Below are 15995 nucleotides of genomic sequence, written 5' to 3'. Positions count from 1 at the left end.
GTTGCAGGGTCACATTTTTAGCCTGATTTCCGCTTGTGCAGATCAGCAAAACTTGGCAAAGCAATTGAAGGAATGAGAACTGTTTATCTGCTCAGACAAAATCAGAATCTTCCTCCTTACAGAACCATTTTCCCTGTTTATATTGGAAGAGTTTCTGTGTAACTTTGCAGACGTAAACCTGACACTGTAGCCAACTTCAGTGTGTTAATGACATGTGCATGTTACAAGATGATTGAGTGATGTTTGTGAAATATTGGTGAAATGCAAGATTTAGATAACTGATCTATTTTTATTAATTATTTATGCATGTAAGTGTTTTTGTGTTTGTGTCCTTGAAGGGACAGGAGGTTTCGAAAGTGCAGTTTGGACTGCTCTGTTCTCGTATAGATGGCAGACATATTTACAGGAACGGATTTAAGAGTGTGTGTGTGTGTGTGTGTGTGTGTGTGTTTATGTGTGTCTATATGTGTGTGATGGAGAAGGCCAGGGATTGATTAGAGCTTTCACTCTCAATGTGGTTAATTGCCCAGTGAGGCTTAGCAGACGGTGCTGGCTAGATTGATGTCCGATAGCCAAGAAGAGGGGGAGTCAGGGTGTGTGTGTGTGTGTGTGTGTGTGTGATGGAGGGAGGGTGGGTGGGTGGGTGTTGATTTACTGGGCAGCATGGATGGGGGGAGGGAGCGGGTGCGGGGGGGTTTAGGGGCAAAGAATCCCAAATTAATGTTGAAAGATTGAATGGTTAAATATTGCACACTGTGGAAATAAACCCAAAGGAGTTTCCTTCAAAAGAAGGGGAAAAATCAAGCGATTGTAATCACATCTGCTGAAAATAAAAGAAGATGCATTGAAATAGAAAAAGGAAAATACTGAGCCATGTCACCTAATGTTTTGTGTGCCGGTAATTAAAAGGGTTTGTGTTTTTTAAGGCAACCACCACTTCTCAGTTTAGAAGAAGCTTCCTTTGGGTTTAGGTGGACAATGGCCTGATGTTTTCATCTCTTCTTAGTTCCCTTGAACTTACTCAATCTTTAAACACCAATTGTTTCATTCTGGCACTGAATCAAGTAGTTCAAATCCTTAATAATCTATCACTGTGTTCAGGGAGATGTTAGTTAGCTTGCCAGAATTGCTTCAACAGCTAGAATAAAAGTAGTTTATAATCCTGCAGCCAAAAGTTCTTGGAAGTCCAAATGTTCCTATAAATGTAAACACGGCAGAGGAATACAATAAAGATCTCAAATGAATAAGAATGCCATTTGCTCCCTGGAATAGTGTACAGCAGTCCTTTAGTCTTCTGTACTTATTGTCTGCAGGGTTCATAAAATGATGTTTATTGTTCAATAAGAGGTGTAGGGAGGTATGTGGGGGAACTGAGCATGATACTACGGGACAGCAACAAGCGAGCCACATTGTGGCTGGGGGGTTGGGTAGGTAAGGAAGCAGTAAAATCATGGCTTATACAATTCTCTTTTTTCATGCTGCCTGTTAAATGCTAAGTAATACGAATACCAGGGATATTGAATACTGCATTTAAAAGAAAGAGAGGAAGAGAAGGAAGGAAAAGAGGGTGAAAATGATGTTTTACACCGCAAAAACAATGTAAGTACATGAGCTGAGTATGTTTAAGTTTGAAATTAAGTTGTGCTTGTTTTGAATGTTTTTGACTGCTGACTACGCAAGAATATGACTCACTTAATAAATCAAGCCACAATTGCCTTGATTAGCAATTTTATCTTTTGGTTAATTTTAACTAGTTACAAGGGACTGTCTCTTAAATGTCTGTTAAAGATTAACATTACATAAAGCATTAAGGATGAGTGCAACAAAAAAAATAGTAATTTTGTCTGTTATTGACTATTTTTAGCTCACTATTTCAACCATCAATTCTATTACAAAATTGATTTGTTTCATGAGTTTTAAAGAATAGACGAAGACAGCGCGCCAATCTCTGCTCATGTTACTTCTTCTAGTGACACAGAGGAACTCTTTAAGGTTTATTTTTTCTTTAGACCTTCTTTAGACCTTTGTAGTTTTTAAGTTTAAGCTATTAAAAAGAAACTAAACAATGGTATGAAGGTATAAAGTTCCTTTAACTTTTATTTATAGTTTTTTTCTTCAATGAAGCAGAGCATTCAGGCTTTTTCTTGTAGTTTTAAGGTCAGATAGTATTTTGAAGCTGAATTTTTATGCTGATTTCAATTGTAACTCACTGGCAGATTTTTGCTAAATACTAGCGAATTCCTTAAATTACAGAATATCTTGCTTGTTTCTATAATGTGAATTTTTGCAGTGTTATGGGCATACCTTGGAGTTGATGATGGTAGACAGACTGGGGGTCATGGTGGCTCTGAATTACTCCACTGAAATTTGAATCTTATAAGTATTCTCATTAAAGTGAGGTTAACCTTCTTCACAGACACCCCCACCTCACACCCACTGCTCCCCTTCCACTGTGCAGGGACTCGTTGAGATCACAAACACAATTTATTTCTCTACAACCCCTCCGACACACACACACACACACACATATACACACACACCTCCCCTTCTGAAGGGACTTGAGAGTCCCCACTCTACTACCATGGATAATTGGACACCTTCAGCATGAGAAATCCCATGCCGAAACAAAACAGGCACCAGCGGCGTAGACTCATATCAGGTTTGTTAAATATAAGCACAACAGTGAGGATGAGACAGAGGCTTGGTTGAACCTTAACAACAAGTTAGATTTGAAAGATAAAAACACGAAACCCCTTTGGCAGTCGTTCTCTCTCATTCAATTCACACATTGAATATCTCACTTCCTGAGCTACGGTGGCTGTGGTGTGGTAGGGCAGGATCAACAGGAGGAATATCCACGCCCTCAGGCTCCAGGGTGAAGTTGTCCTCAGGGCACATGACAGGGATCAGTACGCTCTTCACTGTGCCTTAAGTTGACCCATCTGGAAGCTAAATGCAAAACTGTCTGAAGATCAGAGCCAAGGGATGACTTGCCCTCATTCCTGCCCCCGAGGTTGTTGTTGTGTTTCACTAATGAGGAAGATCTCCCCAAGCTCACCTGGCAACCCCAACCCCAGCAAAGTCTACCTTGTTAAACTGCAGACTTCAAATGTTAAAATGGAATAGTTAATGTTCTTTGAAAAAAAATGCTTAAATATTATCCTTAGTGGTCAGCTCACATAAAGGCAGTCTTTAGCATTTTCTTTCTTCATTTGATACTTCAAAGATCTTATTCATTCGTTGTTGTAAAAACCCCTTACGTCCCTTGGTTATGTTACTACAGCCAGAAACGTTTCCCATGATAGGACAAGCATTTGATTAAGAATAACAAGCTGTTCAAATTTTTTCAACAAAATGAAATTATTGCAGCCATCTCTGTAAAGAATATTTAAAATGTTCAAAAAATTGTTTTCTTTCACATATCCAACATCTTGAAATGTAATAATGTCACCATGTGGCCCTCATTCATGTGCAATCTTTTTGCTGTCTATATTTACTCATCTATTCCATTGCAAGTCCAGTTTCAACATTCAGTTTGACATCATTCTTGTTCCCCTTTCTCACATCAACCAGTCCGGACAGGAGTACGGCGTGGATGAGTAGCTAAGCATGAATCACTCATGAGGAACAAGCAGCGTTGTAGCGTTGCCAGGTCCCTTGTGTGTATCTAGCCACACAGAGAGTAATAGCGTTCAGCTACAAAGGTTCTATAGCCCAGGAGTGACTGGCTGACTCATGTGGGTCAAGACCTGCCACAGGTGGGGGATCCCAGGCTGAATAACCCCCCCCCCCTCCCCACGATGGTAGGCAGCCACAGCCTCTGCGCTCCTTTTCACCCACCCGGGACACCTGCACTGGACACAAAAGCCATCCCTCTCCGATTCTTTGAGGCCATGAGCAGAGAGAGGAAAAGGACATGGGGAAGAACGGAGCAAAGAGAGAAAGCAATTGGGTTGGCTGGGTCACGGTGGGGGCTGCCTCAACCTTAGCCATGCGGAAACAAAGTAACACAAACTCCAGCCACAGCAGGGGAACAGCTGGAGCTCACAGGGACGACTGTCTGGGTGGTCTGAGAGGGAGCGAGAAGAGAGGGTGTGAGCTTGCAGGAGAAATGAGCGAGAATGAAAGAAAGAGAGATGGTTTGAGTTAGGATAAAGATGTTGAAAATAGACGCTATTTAAGAGAGCTAGTGGAGAGAAAGAAAATGAGAAAGGTAAAAGCCAGTAAGGAAAAGCAGCTACTTCTGTGTTTCCCCTTTATCCCTGCAATTATGGCAAATCAATAAAAATCAATATCTAATTATTCAAAGAAGCCCTTGCACCAATAGCCCCATTAAAAGCAGAGATGTAATTCAAAGTGCATGAGTAGCCACTTCTGTGCAGAAAAAAAAAATCTTTGAAATTAGTAACGAATGTCTTAGGTAAACAACAGCTAAAGACAGGATAATAATTATGAAAACTATGACTTTTTTTTTCATTTTTCTTAGTAACAGCAGAGCAATTGCTATTCCTACACATCACATGTGGCACTAAACTAAACAATAAGTTGGATATTCAAACATTTTCACCACCTCTCCCAGGTATTCTAATCCTGCTGCTGTTGTCAGAAGAATCTAATTAATCCTTTTGTCATTACCAAAGTTTGAGTGTTTATTATTAGGAAAGCATTTGATAACCTCCTCACAAAAGGGAGGCATTCACATGCACACAGTTAGCCAATTTCCCTGTGCTTTTTCATACCAGGCTTATCACGCCAACATGGTTTGCATGATAAAAAAGAAGGTAAGTCATGCGGGAGGTCCTGCACATTTGCATATCCCCTGGGTGCACGGTGTAATTTAGCTACATATGTCCCTTCCCTAATAGGCTGGAGTTGGCTTCACACGAGGCGTGTGTTTTTGGAAGCGACCTTGCTTGATTGTCTATTCGGATTCGCAGCTCTGGTGTGATTTGCAATTGAAAGACACATAATTGTACTTGAACTAAGTGAATAACTATAGCTTTTTTAAAGAGGGTACGTGTGGGATAAAGGTGTTTTTTTTTGTATGCTGAATTCAAGCTCGTCATCCCTAAGTGCTATCTTCTCCATGGGATATCATTCATTCACATAGCAGTAGCTCACACGTGGCGGTTGTTGAATTTGGTGAAAAATGCGCGACTATGAAGTTATTGCTTACATGTGCTAACTCCAACAAATTCGGCCCATATCACATTCTACTGAATTCATAATGTTACTAATCTGCCTCCATGTTTCCCATGGTAATACATAATATATCTGACTCAAACAAATGGAAATATATTCATGATATGCATTCGCTTATTCTGCACTTAGTTTGACATTCTCTTTTCGAATCCACAGAGATTCAGACAACATTAGTAAGGCTGATACATCACCAACCAGAAGCCACCATAAATTGAGGACCTACTTTGTTCCTGGTCATAGCCCGCTGCTTATCTCCCATATTTGACTACCATAATTTGCCTCCCAAATGCTCTGCTGTATGATGTTCAGGCTGCCTATATCTGAAAATGCATATTCCACTGATGCAAGGAATGTTGTGTGTGTTAATCCCAACTTGTTATCTACGACATCAAACCCAATTTATCCAGATTTAACATCAATTCTCAGTTCAATGGAGAGGAAAAGCACCAGAATATGAATTTATGTTATTTTGTTAATCTTTATTAATAATAGCTCAGCCACTCCTGCAAAAAACACTTTCCGTTTTTCTCTCTCCCAGATATTAAACACGATTAGGATAGCTAAAAGGTTAATGAGATTCCCTTCTTTTGAACAAACTGTGCCTTATTTCTGCCTTTCAGAGGAAGCCATAAACATCCTCCCTGTAATAACGAATGGTGATTATGCCAATGATATTAATTATCATTACTTTCAATTACTACACCCAGCCAGGCCCTGTTGGTTATGAGGGCAGCTCCCTGTGGAGGAGCGCCACCCGCCGCCGCACATTCATTAGCTGAGCCAAGTGACTGTGTGACTCTGTGACTCTCCTTCTCCATCTCTGTCTTTCTTCTGCTCTTTCTTCCTCTTCTCTTTTGGCCTTTGTTTCTTCCCTTCTATTTTTCTCTATTTCTCTTGCCAGTGTCAATGAGTCCAGGAAGCTCTACATACTGTCAAAGGTAGGCCAATGAATGAATGAGGTGAGTTGGAAGTTAATTGTGAAGAGATCTGAGATGAGCTGTAAGGGAATCCATGGCACAGATTGTACAGATCCCTCAATTCCCATTCTCTGTCTCCCTGTCCCCTACCTCCCCACCTGACAACTCCCCCCCCCCCCTCTTTTATTTTCACCAGTATTCCTCATCTCGTTCTCTCTCCTCTCGTTTCTTTACTTTAGCTCTTGTCACTGGTCGCTCGCTCAATTGTCTTGCTTTGTCTTTTTCTCCTTTCCACTCTCCCTCACTCCTGACATGAAACATCCATTTCCGCCCCATGAAATATGGAGAGGGCCCTCATGAATTGTTTACAAGTTAGCAGCATGCATGCCAATGGCGGCAGGGGGACAGGCTCAGGTTTTCAGGCAGGCTGTAGTGTGCTAAGCTTGGTGGTGGTGGTGGCAGTGACAGGCCTCACAAAAAATGTCTGTTGGCTACGATAATCCTGGCCTGCAGCCTATTTTGAAGGAAAACTCAACAAGCCCTCCAAATTAAACAACAAAATATGTCATTGGTTCATGCAGTCCAGAATGACACGTAGAAGCGTTTTCTTATCTGACACCCCTACGTCCTGACAGTAATTAGCAGGATGACAACATTTGTCTGTGCCTTCCAAAACTGTTGAAAAATAAATATGTTTTACGGTGTGACAACAATATGGTTGAGGTTTGGTTGGATATGCAGATTCTGTCACCACATAATAACACCATCTGATTTCCTTCTTTGCTCCCATCATAATTACTATGGCCACTAGAAGGCTTTGGTCACTTGAATGAAATGTTGTTTTGGGGCACTTGCACAAATGACTGATCCTGTCTTTTCTCTTGGGAGGACAGATGCGCATGGTGTATGTGTATTTTCAAACCTACAGGTCATTTGGTCTCAATCAGCGGATGAGTTGGTAAACTTGTTTGTTCCCGTTTTTTCGGGAGATATTGTTTCTTTTCACAAAGAAAAAAATTCAAGCTAACCAAAATGCATCACTAAAAGCCATGTCAGAATATTCACTCCATTCATTGGTTAGTTGTGTCTGAGCTCCTCTGAGCTAGTCCAGGTCAGAGCTTGATTCACGTTGTGCCTAGCTGCTAGCAACTGTTGATTTCACTCTTCCAAAGAGCACCTGGCTATGGGAGCCATTTAGCTCAAATTTGCTGAGTACGCCTAGAAGTTGGCTTGGATTGAAGTTGGATCACGTTCGCACCACAAACAAACTGATCCAGAGTTCGTTTTTGACTTGGGGTTCGACCCATTAGAGGATGAGGTCTTGGTGTAGTTGTTTTGGTCCGCACCCGAGTATGATTTCTATCTTCAGACCTGCCAAAATTAATTGCACCAAGGGGGACAACGAACCGATTCAACTGGGCCTGATTCAACCGGACTAAACAAGGTAGGTTTAAAAATGCCCTTACATCAGAAAGTTAATTTTGTCAGGTTAGTTTAATTATGAAGCACATAGAAATCAATAATATACACCCTTTTTGTGATGTCACATTTAAGTCATCTTTGATCTGAAAACTTAAGGTCAACAGATTTGTATGTGTCATTATCTAAGCCACATGTTTTACAACCCTGTTGCCTGACCTTCAAGACAAAATGTGAAAAAAATTTGGCTGCACCCAAAATCAATGTATCAAGTGAAAGATGGCAGCACTCTACTCAGCTCATAATGTTAAGGGAAGAGGTTTCGCGGCTTGTGTCATGTCAACCTTCAATACATGGAGAGGGTTATGTTAAGAGTAAGACTAATGAAAAATGAAAGGAAAGCATTAAAAGATGAGAGAGGACAGACAAGCTGAACTGAAATCAAGCTGAAAAAAACAAATGTAGGAACAACATCAGACACGACAGCTGAGCTACTGTGCTTTGGAAGCACTCTGTTTATTACTTACCAGAATGGTACATCATCTTAAACACAGCTCGCTGGCTGCGGCCATCGTTTGATTACAATCACTTTTTTCTTGTCTGCCAAGATTGTCACAGAGCGTTATGAATTCTCCTTCTGCTGTTTTATATCCCTGTTGCCTTACCCTAAAGACGAAATGTGAAAAATTCGGCTGTACCCAAAATGGATGCATCAAATCAAAGATGGGCAGCAATCTACTCAGCTCATAATGTTAAGGGGACGAGGTTTCCACCAAATGTGCTCTTGTGGACATAGAGTATGAAAATATTCTGATATACTGGATCTTGCAAGCTGTGATACTACTGCAGTATATTGAACTTCAGTGTCCTCTGCAATGGCTTCCATTACACATACTGTACAGCAGGCATATAGTTTATAGAAGATTGTGCTCAAGCTACCCCTGCAGCACTAAAATATTCACCCCATAAATGTCCCAGAGGAATCAAGAAGAAAGTAAGGGGAAGTGGGTAGGATGCTGTAATGTGATCGGTCTTATGGTCCAGGATATTTATTTGCTTGGTCTCATTGGACGAAACATGGCCTGTAGAGTTGGTTAATTTCCTTCTGATGAGCTTGTAGATCACATCGGTGTTGCACCACAGGGATATGAAAGATGGGTATGGAAGCATCAATTAAGATATACTTTGTTGAGGGTTTTATCAGTTGTGGCTTTTTTTCCTCTGGCCTAATAGCATGTGATTGATAGCGATGAACTTGAGGGGTGTGCATTTCAGATGGACAGATAGAGCATTTTGAGGGCTTGCTGACTAAAGTGCTTTACTGCAGCTTGTGCACTTGTGGTTATAATGGAGTGCTTGGGAGCCACACCACTTCAGAGATTGTGTGTATATATTATTAATCTGTTCCCTGTGCTGTTGCTGTATGGCGCTGAACTGTGGCAGAGAGAATACTGCTGTGGCGCCGTCATCCCCTTATCTGTCTCTTTCTCTGCATCTCCTCAACTCCCTTTCAGCCTCTATCCTCTTGCCTGTCTTTGTCACTCAACCTCTTTCTCCAAGGACTGTCTGAGGAAAGGAGCTAGAGCTGGAGGAGAGGAGGAAGAGATGATCAGATCAATATTCCTCTCAGGAAATAGGCTTCCTCTCCCTGACTCTCTGTCTCTCCCCCTGCTTCTGCCTGTCTTTTGTGTAGCCAACTCGTCTGACCACATCATTGGAGCATCATGGCCAATTTCACAAGCAAGCCAGATAAGCAGCCATACTCAGCATGTCACAGAGCATCTGACAAGCTTGACACACAGTCCCCATGTAATGGGTGAGGGGGAAAGAAAGTGATAGGGAAAGTAGAAAAAGAGGAAGAGAGTGTAAAACTGTTTCTCAATGTCATGACTAAGTCATTTTTGAAGTTAAATGTTGCACACTGATATCTGCCTGACAAAACCTTCCGTTCTTACACATTTGACTCACTCACAGTGAGATTAATACCTCAGTATTGTGCATTCACCAGATGATAATTTGCACGGTGTTAGTCCCAGTTATTAAGAAAACATAAACATAAGTTTGGATAAGAACGGTATCCATGATGTAAAAATATCGAATGTTTTTCACTTTGAGTACTTCCAGGTCTCTATTTTAATAGTAATATAGGTCAGCTCCCACAATGACCAGCTCTTGTATTCTGTCCATGTTATTTAAGGCAATTGTCATTAACTTTGGCTTATTTTTTCTATGTTGGTGAGCTGTTATTGCTCCCCACAGAACAAACCATAATTGATATTCTGACTTGCTCACTCAGTCACACCTCTCAGGTCATCAGGTGGTGGTTTGTTAACTAGACCTAAAATAAGATCCAGATCTACAGAAGGTTCTTTTAGCTACTTTTGCTACTTTGTGTTTACATTCAAAAGTAGAGTGAAAAAAGTGTGTGTCTGTCTGTGGGGTGATTGTGTGGTTTGTCATTGTCTTTTGGAGGGTGGTTGGATGTCAGTGTTATTTGTTGTTGCATTTAATTTATCATATTTTCATGTGACTTGTTGCTGTATACACTTCAATGTAAAGCACATTGAGTTTACCTGTAATAAAATGTGCTACAAAAAATACAATTGCCTTGCCTTGATAACCATAATAAACTATACAACAATAAGGAGATGTTTTTTATGCTACTTTATACTCTTTTGTTTAAGATATATAAAAAATATTTTCACACATGAAACATGACACATGCTTGACATTTTCATAACTGTGTTAACAAGCCACAGCTTGTGTCGTGTCAACCTTCAGTAAATGGAGAGCGCTATATGTTAAGAGTAAGATTAATAGGACTAATGGTAAAAATGGGTGTATTTGTTGAGAAAAAAAAGCTTTTAAGTAAGAAGATACAGTGATGCTGACGTGCTGATAAGCAAATGTTCATTAGGTGAGCTTCTTTGCAGTTTAGAAGGAAAAATTAAAGGAATCAAAGAAAAGCATTAAAAAATGAGAGAGGACAGACAAGCTGAACTCAAATCAAGCTGAAAAAACAAATGGAAGAACAAGATCAGACACGACAGCTGAGCTACTGTGCTTTGGAAGCACTGTGTGTATTACCTACCAGAATGGTACATCACCTTAAACACAGCTCGCTGGCTGCGACCATCGTTTGATTACAATCACTTTTTTCTTGTCTGCCAAGATTGTAACAGAGCGTTATGAATTCTGCCTCTGCTCTAAATCTCTCACTTCTCACTGGTTTGTGGAGCCGTCTCCACATTCCAAGGTAAGTAATAATTTACTGTCAAGAACTGTTCCATGTTTTGACTGTTGAGGCGATGAGGCTGTAACCACAAATTGTGTGTCAGCTGGAACACCACGCGGATGTCAGGGCCGGTAATGGCTCGTAAACTGCATTAGTATTATATCATGGAAGCACGTCATTTGTCAGATGTTTGTGGCGTAAGGTCATTGGGAAATGACCAAAATGATCACAGGAAATCTATGTTACAGATTATTTCTCACATGGGGTTGTTTCACCAGTACTGTGTGGGCGTGAGTGTGTGTGTGTGCGTGTGAATAGAGCAGTGAAAGAAGAGGAAGAGATTGCGTGCACAGGAAAGGGGAGGTGCAGAAGATACAGTTTTTTGAGTGTCTGCATGTGTTTGCAGATAGGGAGGTTTCCATTGCAACCATGAACTGACACTGTTTTTGTGAGTGTAGGGTGGTCCCCTCTCTCTCTCTCTCTCTCTCTCTGTCACACACGCACACACACACACACACACAAACTCATGAATACTCTCCTCTATCTTATGGACCTGCTACCTAGAGATTAGCTTCCCCACAGAGGGGTGTGGCTGTGCCGTTGACCATTGTCCAATCAGGCATGACCCAGCGATGACAACCAGCCAACCAGCACGCCCAGATCCCACTGGTCTGCCAAGGGGGCGGCACATGATGGGACCAACTGTCACCACACATGGTCTCTCTCTCTCTCAAATCTGTCCATTTGTGTCAATCCATCCGTTTATCCTTGTTATCTGGGGGGAAATATATTTTGCTTTTTGGAATTCAGGCAAATCTACCCTTCCTCCAGTTAGGAAGAAGGAACAGGAGCCAAATCATCTTCTTCCTTACTGTATCTTGTATGTACCTTTTGTGTGCTCACAAGAACACACGTTTTGCATGGCGAGGTGGTTCAATCAGCTGCTTCTGGAGCTGCACAAACTTCCCTGATGGCAATGAATCTTTCCTTTGTCTTTGCTTTCCAATAGCTTGGTTAAAAAAAAGATAAAAGTGAGAGGACTCTTTTTTATCCTCAAAATTAAGAACACACAGTGTTCCTCATAAAAGATTTTCCACAGGTGCACAAACATTATCGCATTCTTTGTTGCAGCCTACATTGACCCGACTGATGACTTGTTTTTTGTGTATACAGCACCTGGCCATTTTCAGCTTCATTTGATTCTAAATACAGTAATCCTGCACTGGATATTCACACTACATTAACTTTTGTCTAGGAATGACAAACACCCTGTTTGTTTTGGACATAAAGAAGAGGACATCTTGGCTTCAGGCAGCTCACTTCAGATAAAATATCGCTATTCAAGGCAAACCTGCAACACTTTGTTCCAAATCACACAGCCAGCTGTTTGCAACAATAATGCTCTTTGTGGTTTCTTGAATGTAACCTCTCCTGATCTTTGTTTGCATGACTTACCTGATTTACTATGGGGTTAAAATGTAGTCAATGGGGATTACATTTATACCACGTATCCTGCGCAGGTTGAGTGCACATGAAACCTACCGAGGGAGTAGTTTATAATGTTGAAAACACCATGCTCATATTATAATTTGTGCAGAATGTGAGAGTGCATACCCACAAACAAGGCTCCAGCACAGTTCTTTACCCTCTCTTTAGTGTCCTTCACATGTCTCTACAAGCAGGCTAGAATTTATCCTACAATTATACTGTCTTAAGACACATTAATGAAAAGTACACTGCAACTGAGGCTTTAGTTTAAAAAAAAAAAAAAAAGCTGTAACTCTCTGTCTTGCGCTCTATGTCTCCCTCTGGAAATGATTAGGGCTGTTGGAGCAGCCTGGAACCATTACTGATGTACACTGATGAAGTCCCATTTGTTTGAAGTGCAGCACTTTGTCTAAGCTCTCGTGCATGTGTGTGCGTGAGTGTGAGCGAGCGAGCCTGCATACATCTGTCCGTCCCTGTGTGTGAAACCTCCCTCTCCTTCCCTTTCTCCCTCAGCCAGGCCCACACCACTAAAAACTCATTGCAGAGAGGAACTGGAAATAAACTTGTGAGGAAACCCGATCCCTTTGAAGTGTCACGCTCATAGTTCAAACCGTTGCCGGTCATCAAATATATGTCATCAATCCCCAATTTACGTATAAAATGTTTCCCTTGGCAGCAGACACGTTTCTCCCATTGTTGCGTGGCCCCCCATGCTTTGACAAGATAACACAACAGCTTTTTCCTGTCCCTGACATTATTTTAGCAACAGAATGTCAGTCTAGAGGAGCAAAGTTAATGGTGGAAGTTAATGGTGGAGCGGAGGATTTGTTGCATGTCTCGACACATGTTGCAGGCGTTTTGGACAAATGATCAGAATCTGGAGTATATTGCCAAAGTGTTGATGTGATCCTCTGCAATTGTTCTTTTGAACAAAGAGACATACTCTAAATCGGTTTTAGGTTTTTGGCCATTGGGTAAAAACTGAAACTGGTCTTTTTCATATGTAGTTAAAGACAGCTGTGTACTCTCTGGTGAGGCAAAACATTTGCCCTTGAACTGCAAATATCCTGAATGTGTGAAAAGAAAAGAAATAGTGCATATAGAATATCGCTCTGACAGGGTTACAACTCTTGGTGGATCTGTTTCTCCAACAAAATCTATAGATGTGCACAAAACAGTCTAATGCAAGCACAGTGATGGTGATTTTGCATGTTTTAGCCAATTAACTTTGTGTATACTGAACACTTCTGCTGACTTTTTTCCAAAGTATATTGTGAGTTTTTAGATTGACCTTCCTGGCAGCCATTTGTTTCCATTAATTTTACCACAGTGTACAATTAAAATTGCAAAAAAGCAACAAGGCCTGTTTGACAGTGAACAACCTTTCACCTAAATTGTTGCCAGTTGGGTTATTAACTGTGTGGTTGTGTAATTGTGAATAGGGACTTTGAAAACTCTGCCTGTTGGTCCATCCAAGGATGCTTCAGTACACCAGGCCCCTAACTTCTATAATGCAAGAAATTATCAAAATCTCATGATCCTTTCTCAGAACATCCATGTTTGCTTTCTGTTTGTATTCTGAGTATGATTCTCTGATGTTATTACTTGAGAATGCAACTGCCAAAAAAAAACAAACTATGAAGTTGTTCACTGTAATGGATTAACCCTATCCCAAGCAAGTTTCAAGTCAATCAAGTCAAGGTTAAAGTCAGTAATAATGTAAATTATATGTGATTTGTAACAGGCTTAAACGTGTAAAATGACTGGTATGGCTCTTTATCTGTCAAAGCTTGGGCCTCATGTTCAAAACCGCTTTCATTTCCAAAGGGACTACTATTTAATTCTGTCAGGCCAGGTTAATTATTTTTATACAGTCTAATATTAAAAGAGCGGAGTGGGAGGAAAAACTCTGAATAAGGATTGTGATAATTTTCTCATTGTTGTGCTGTCATCTCCTAACAAAGCCAGAGAGGGGAGAGAGTGCAGGCGAGGCAGTGCAAAGGGTGATTTAAAGGAGACCTAAGGATGTCCTCACTAATGGATGATGCACTTTACTCACCAGTGCACAATACTGTACACTTCTATTTAAATTCAAATTACGCCATTTGAGGTTTAGTGTGTGCGTGCGTGTGTATGTGTGTGTCAAGGGAGGGCCACGGCAAGTCCCTTTTGTAGTGTTTATTGTCGACAATGAGGTTGAACCCCTCTTAAAATGCAAGACAAAGGCAGAGAGGTGCTAAGGGGCAGGAAACAGCTCACCACTTCTCCTCTCCATTTCCTTCTGCACATACACACACGCACACACAGACACACAGACACACACACACACACACACACTCTGCTAATTACATGTGCTATATAGAATGTAGTGCTCTAATTGTGGGACCACAAGTGGCTCTGGCTATAAATAGATTGGCTTATTATGAAAGGAACAAGTCAGTGTCAATTATTGAGTCTATTGCTATAAGTTCAATCGCCAAATGCTTATTAGTAAACATCTATTCTATCTTGTTAGTTTCTTCTTGTCTTTAAAGTTACTGGAAGGTGATAGACTTTTGAGCAATGTCTGAAAAGAGGTCACTGGTGTGAAAGTATACAGGAGTGTAAAGCAAGGTGTTGCTGAACAAAAGCATGCATGCTCAAAACAATTCTCACATTTTAGAAAAATGAAGATTTTAATAAAACAGCATCATTTTCTGCAAACATTTTCCATTGTCTAGCCATGTTCTTTAAACATCCTTTCTGTTATAAGTGTTATAAGTGGCTTATGAGTTAGAATGACTAATGTATGTTTTTTGAATCCAGGCTAAGATGATTATTCTGATTATTGTGAGAACCTTGTACAAAAGGATTTTATCCTGGAGACTATTCTAAAATTGGATTAAAGTGGTGATCTGTAAAGTAGATGTAAGATGTTTAAGTCAAAAAACACATACACATAAAGGCACATATACTCATGTCTCAGCACTAGAGGCAAGTCTGGTAAATTATTTGAAGTGAATTTTCAAAAGTAAACTAAAAAACTAAAATGTCATTAAAACAAACATTGCTTCTTTTGAGTTTTAGTTTAAGAACACTAACTGAATTAGAAATGTGAGAGAATCATTAATGGGTCAGACCAAATATACATTTCAGTAATGTAAATTGATAATAAACGCCAACATTTGTAATTTTTTTCATTAGGCAAAATTGTAAAAACAACTTTTTCAAACAAAGATTGAATTGACTAATTATTCATGAAATGTTACAGTGGGCCAGCTACTCAGAGAAAACCTGGGAAAAGAGGAAGACAACCCTTACAGTAGGTCATTTTTCTTCTCAATGTCAAAACTGTGTTTAGATCTGGTAACATTTTAATGTAGTTTACTTGTTTTGATGCGTGTTCTGTACTGTAAGACATTTGACTATAATTTTAAGTTAAGTTTTTATTTTCTCATGTGTAATCAGCCAAATTATTTGACATGAGACTAAAATAAAAAAAATGCATTTATTCATTAATCTGTATCCACAATGTACATACTATGGTTATGCCAATACAGCTTTCTATTTGTATGTACAAGCAATAAAAATAGAACCACCAATGCAATGACCTACATGCATGAGTCCTGACCATAAAAAAATCGAGCTTATATATAACATATTTGAAAAATTGAGCATAAAAAGCTAATTCTAAACCAAACTAAAACCAAAGTATAGTAAAGTGAAAAAGAGCCTAATATTAACATAGTGAGATA

Source organism: Thunnus thynnus, chromosome 15 (assembly GCF_963924715.1).
Source record: "Thunnus thynnus chromosome 15, fThuThy2.1, whole genome shotgun sequence".
NCBI lineage: Eukaryota > Metazoa > Chordata > Actinopteri > Scombriformes > Scombridae > Thunnus > Thunnus thynnus.
This window is presented reverse-complemented; position numbering follows the sequence as displayed.